Below are 6633 nucleotides of genomic sequence, written 5' to 3' on the forward strand. Positions count from 1 at the left end.
TTACAATCAACTAAAGAACTTAATTTGATATTTACAACAGGAATTAATAATTTTGAAACTTAATTTGTTAGAGAGTGGGACATAAAATGGGATTTCCGTTTCGGAAATTCCCGGAGATTTTTATGACCTTAATATTGCCCAACCGTTACCCAAGGAAGGCAAATTACTAACGAGTGCCCCTGTATTAATTTTACACGAAAATGACTGCATATTGATTGAAAAAATCGACAAACGCATATATGCGCTCTTAGTTCAGGCCGATGACTTAGAGAAAACACATAAATGCGGTCTTAGGCTACACGGATGATATTTGCCAAACGCATATATGCGTCCATAGAGTTCTAAGAGTTAATTCGCGCCATCTATAAAAAAGAGACTCTCGTTCGCTACGTTTTTCAAATTTATTATTCACTTATTTCTGCGTCATCAAAAACAACACATCATAATTTTCCTTTATAAAATCTAGATTTATATTTCTAAGCTTCTACTTCAATTTATCTAATTTGTTAAAGACTTGTTATTTGTTAAATAAAATTATTATATAAAAGCAAGCATCGTGAAAGTTAATTAGAAGAAATTATAGTAGTTAAGGACCTCCACACACTTGTATGTCGTACTGCCCTCTATCGGTTATTGTTGGAAAATGTGATTTTGGCAGAGGGCAGAAGATATGTTTTCCTGTCACAATGTACTTTGAAATCTAAATTACCTATTGAGAAAGGAAACAAGGATTATTTGCGATTATACGGTTAGTATAATTATTATATAAGTACTACCATAAGTATAATTATTATATATTAAGTATTATCAATTAATATTTTGTTGGATATCCTGCTTATTTTATTACATCTGCAAGTCATTTTAGTATTGACTCTATTAATATTTTAAAATAATCTTCAATGTTGTATTATCCTACCTCAAATTCCCCAGACAACCAGCGATTGTAGCGCCAATGGCACCGGGTGGAACTCTAAGCACTGTGCTAGCACGGTGCTGCCTCTCAGTTCTCGTAACAGCACAGGGCTAGCACTGGAGCGACACCACAGTATACAGTAGCGCAACTTGCCCGATTTTATGTGTTACAAAATTTAATGCGCATGCGCGAAACAGGGCACCGAATCGCAGTGCCATCTGAACTTCTGCCTCACTTGCTCTTTAGTTTTTCTTTCTCTCTCTTTCTTAGCAAACAAAAAGACGATTGAATATCTAACCAAACCTGAAGCTGAATTTGGAGGGAATTCAATATCTGTTGAAAGCTGCTTGAAAGCGTTGAAGCACGTTCAAGCTATTTCGAAGATTTTAAAAATATGATATCTTCGTTTTTTTCATTAATGAAACCTTTACTTTTAAGATATTATATGTTTGTTACCGATATATTTGTATACATAGGTATTAAGTATATATAAAATAACTTTAAAATAAATTTTAAAATAAAATATACAATGTATAATATATTTTTTGTATTTTCCATTATATGTTTTCTTGTTTATCTTGTATAATATTTATGTTCTTACATTTTTATAGTTATAGTAACATGTGTATTTTATATTTTTTCGATTTTTGCTTTCTTACCTTGTTTTTCAGTGTATTAGAAATAATACATTTATTATTTTTATTAAATTTTGATTAACTAAACGTAAAAATAAGTTGGGCAGATAGAGAGTAAAAAAATGCAAGTGAGATTGAAATCCAGGTGGCACTGCGATTAGGTTGCTTCTGTCGCGCATGCGCACTCAATTTTATGGTACACCGACATCAAAGATGCCGACAGAGAGTTTCGCTACTGTATACTGTGGCGACACTGCGTGTCACGGCACTATCAAAGCACGGCGATATAGCAGAAGGCCGACAGGGCGTGCCAATGACACTATCAGCTCACCATAGTGACACGCGTGCCAGTGGCGTGGGCTAATATATACCAATAAAGAAGCTGTTTGCATAAAAATTATAAACGAATATTAAAAATGACTAAACTAAGCAATTTATTTATTTCGATTCGAAAATAGATACACTGACACGAAAGAAAGATAGAAAAACTTCTTTTTATTATTTTCTATAAACTATAACTTAATACAGCGATTTTTTCAGAAAAGTCGTTAATTACTTTATCGTAAAAATACATACACTTATTTTATAAATATTTTTTTCAACTTATCGTTAAAAATTCATGTAACAAAGGTATATTTTATATTTAATAATCCTTACAAACGATAAAACCATTTACCACAAGAATATATGTACCAAAGGAAAACAAATAATTACGTTCAATATTTTCACCTGAAAATTGTGATACGCTAGTAAAGTAAACGTAACTTAATTGGTTCAACATTTTATAAGTAAATGTATCATTTATTACATTTCCTTAAACAATATGCTGCCATCGTATTTAATACTCTCTATTGGCATGAATTTTCCTGACGAATTGAAAAAATATATATGGCTCTCTCAGTAACTATAAATGTTGGCAAAGAACTACCAAAACGTCTGTCAGTACTCGTATGCGGATATCTAAACTCTGACGTATTTAATTTGTATGGAATAACAGGTGGTTCCCCGTTAACAAATGTGACGCCTACGCCAATGCAGACTAAATTTTTGAATGGAACGATGACACGCGTGTCACGCTGGTGCTGGCGCAGTGTCATTCGCACGCGTGCTACGCTAGTGACTAGAACGTGCTGCCACTGCGTGCCGGCATTTTAGCTAACAAGTGCGGACGTAGATGACTACGGATCTGCTGACACTCCTCGGAAGTGTCGCTACAGTGCCGGTATGGTGTCGCCACCATCTTATCTTGTGTTGTCTGGGTCATTTCTTAAATCTGTTTCATTAGAAATTGAATATTTTCTCATTTTATTATCAAAAATTTAAATAAAACAAGTTTAAATCTAGTGATTGAGATGGGGTATTTATAAATTTTGGACTGGTATAAATAACTATTCTTGAATAATTCTGGATTTACGTTTTGGCTCATTGTCTTAGTAAAACTGAAATGTACTTAAAATTCCTAGTTTTTCCACAGTTTCTTTTAAATTATTTTCTTTTTAATATCTAAATATATTGGGTTTTTTATAATGTTCGTTATAAATATTCATTTTTTTCAGGTCATAATAAACTATACATTCTATAGTACGTAGTATTTTATTTTTAATGGCTAAAATTATTGAAATCTTGCTATATTATTACATTTTGATCTATACATTTTATTTTGTTAATTTGCAATAATCCTTATAGTAGCCATAATAGCCAATATCTTTGAGTTAGATAAAACGTGTTCGAGTAGTTAAATGGTTAAAAAAGTGTGAAAATATAGCTTTAAGAACGTGTTGTGATAGTTTGTGATATAAATTTGCAACGAAATACGGAGGAATGTAAGTTGAAATATTCCTTCCTTTCGATAGTTGAATTTCGCCTCAAAAAAGAGACATTTATTGCAATAATTTCGTTCTTACGACAAGAATTCGAGTATTGCAGTATAATGTGCTGCAATATTCGCAATTAACATCTTATAGATAATATTCCTTTCTTCCAATAATATACCTTTCTTTTGATAGTTTTTTGCCTCGAAAGGGATTCATTGCAATAATTTCGTTTTTATGACAAGAATTCGGGTATTTCGGTACATAATGTACTCCACTATTCACAATTAATATCTTACAGATAATATTCCTTTCTTCCAATAACATTTTTTTCTTCCAATAGTTGAATTTTGCCTCGAAAGAAAGAGATTTATTGCAATAAATTCCTTTTTACGACAAAAATTCGAGTATTTCAGTACAAAATGTATTGCAATATTCGCAACTTACAACAACATACAAACTGAAATATTATATATGTTATACGTGTTCTAAACGTAGATGTATATATAGCACACTACAAACTTTTCTGTGCAAATTACCGTGGAGAATGTATATTATAACATAACAGTGCGTATTTTTTTGAGAAAAATATGCATGAGAATTTTCCTGGAACTCATATTTTGAAAACGTGTTTTTTGTAGTAGATTTTCAATTAGCCGATTTATTTGCAATTGAAGCAGATAGCGAAATCCAAGGCCACAGAATAGACGTAGTAGCGTAGTGGTAAACTACGTTCGAGCGGCTTCGGCCTCAGCTGGATGTCTACGGAGCATGCGGGAAGTGACACCAATAGTCATTTCGTGTCGTCATCGACTGCTGGTAAGGTGTGTTGTCGTCTTCTGCTGTCGGTAAAACCTGTCGAGGCACATTTCTGCTTTCGAGATATGTTCACAAACTTGCTTATCAACTACGTAGTATTCTTAATTACTATTCTATTATACTTTTGTTCTTTTAAAATCTTTGTTTAATCATTGCATACTTGATTAACTATTTATCGAACAATATCATTAAAACCATGGACAATATTATGAAAATATAATTTATAACCTCGTTTATTAAAAAATGTTAAAATAACTAATTGTACCTTTGTATATTTATTTTAATTGTTTTATTTTGTTCTGTTACAGATTTTTGATCAGTTATGCCTTTCAAAGGATGAATATAATGAGTAACGAATAATTATTAATATAACAACGGCGAATAATATCTTTAATGGAGATTTAATAATATTGCATTTATTACTGGAAGAGGTGTGATGCAAAGACTGTAAGAATGCTCAACGTATAGTATAAATTTATATCACCTTCTTATTCATCATTTGGTAACATTTGATATATAATTGATTATGAACATATGATGTATGTAACAAGTAATGAGTTGTTTGTTTAATAATCATTTTCACAAGCAATTTTGAATATTTATAACATATAATATAGTTTACCAATTAGGAATATTGAATATGCTTTAAATTCTGATACTAAATAATCGTAATGGAATTTTTATAGATCAATGATGAACTCTTAATGTATTTATAAATAATTTATAATATTTATAATCTATATTATAATATATTTTATTTATACAAACATATTTTTGCATAGTTCAGTAATTTAAAAAGTAAGTAATATCTTTGTGAACAAACGCTCGATCAGGAAAAGACAAAGAATAATATGAAAGTAAACTGTGTGTTGCCTTTTATTTACCCGTTGTTTTTCCAATAACAATATTTTTTTACCAGAAAATTTTAGTGACCACGCGCAATGCGGGCGGTAGAGTCAGTGTTGCGATAAATAGGTTTAGTATTTCTTTGAGCTCAGTTGCTTTAATTATAATTACATTCATTTTTTTTATAATAATCATACGCAAAAGAGCAGAGTCAATGTTTGCTCCGTAAATAGCAATATCATAGTAGCTTTTTATTTATATTTTTTTCATTTTTAACTTTTTTTTAAATATTTGTTGCCTTGGTACTAAAGTCTCATCGCTGCTTGTTTGAAAGGATTTTGCTGTGTTCCGAGAGCTAAATATGTAAGTATCTTTTGTACTTTAGTTCTAATTCCAAATTGATTAAATCTTTAACTTTTTTTAATTATAAAATTAACTTATAATTAATTTTTCAACAATAATTTTAATATAATAATCTTGTTTCTTTTAAATATTTTCAGCTATTACTTTCACCATCTCGACGACTACTTCAGAATGCCACTATTTCTTTGAGACTTCAGTATCTCTGACGACTTCCTTGAGTCTTTAGCATCTCTAATGATTTCGCGTGAACTACTTTACTCATCATTTGCTATGAGTCGCATGCTTTTAAGTTCCTCTGGTCACTTAATCATGTCGTAGGACGAAAAGTCCAAATCGGCATGGGTGACTGGTTGTAATTACGTAATATTCAATTGACGAGTATAGTGACCATGGTATACTATTATACCCATAAGTAGTAATGTTTATTTTGTCTGTGTCATTTATTAGGTCAGGATAGGTCTTCTTGCACCTCGCATTTTTAGTAATATTAAAGTTTAAGGAAAAGTAGTACAATAGATATGTATATCTATGAAAATGAAATATCCTTATGAATATTAATAAGTAATATATATTACAATTGCTTTATTATAGTAGTGCGTAGTGATGAAGTCGGATACCTTCCGACTTCGTATACTAATATTTACTATTTTTCATTAAAAATATTAAATGCTTTAGTCATTTAATATTCGTGTTAATAGCACATGATACAAATTATTTATCGGGTTTGTATTTATTGTAAATTGAATGTATAAAATATTTGATAAATATATATGATAACTATCACATATATGAAATATATTGTAAATTTATAGTATAGCTTTTCTTTCAATTGAAATCCATTTGCTTGATTATCGAAACTATGCCATATTACATGTGCAAGAAGACATTTTGCGTCGAGTAGATTTTGAAATCAAAGCATCGAGCTTGAATATTATTTTCATATTTTAGAATGATTACTTTGATGACGAGATCGCTCGAAATTAATACATTTTTTGTAAAAATAGATTCAATTCTAGAAATTATATTACACTGAATACTGATGGAAATAATGAGAGAGGCACTTACCAATTCCTTCTATCATTATAATATGCGATTTATAAGCGCTTTATAATTGATTTTAAATTTAATTGTAATTTAAAGCTTAACTTTAACTAAATTTACTGCTAATTTAAAATTTAACTATAATATGAAATATAACTTTGAATTTAAATTTAATTATTCTTGTCAATAAATAAATGAATTTCAT

This window comes from Xylocopa sonorina, chromosome 12 (genome assembly GCF_050948175.1).
Source record: "Xylocopa sonorina isolate GNS202 chromosome 12, iyXylSono1_principal, whole genome shotgun sequence".
Taxonomy (NCBI): Eukaryota; Metazoa; Arthropoda; class Insecta; order Hymenoptera; family Apidae; genus Xylocopa; species Xylocopa sonorina.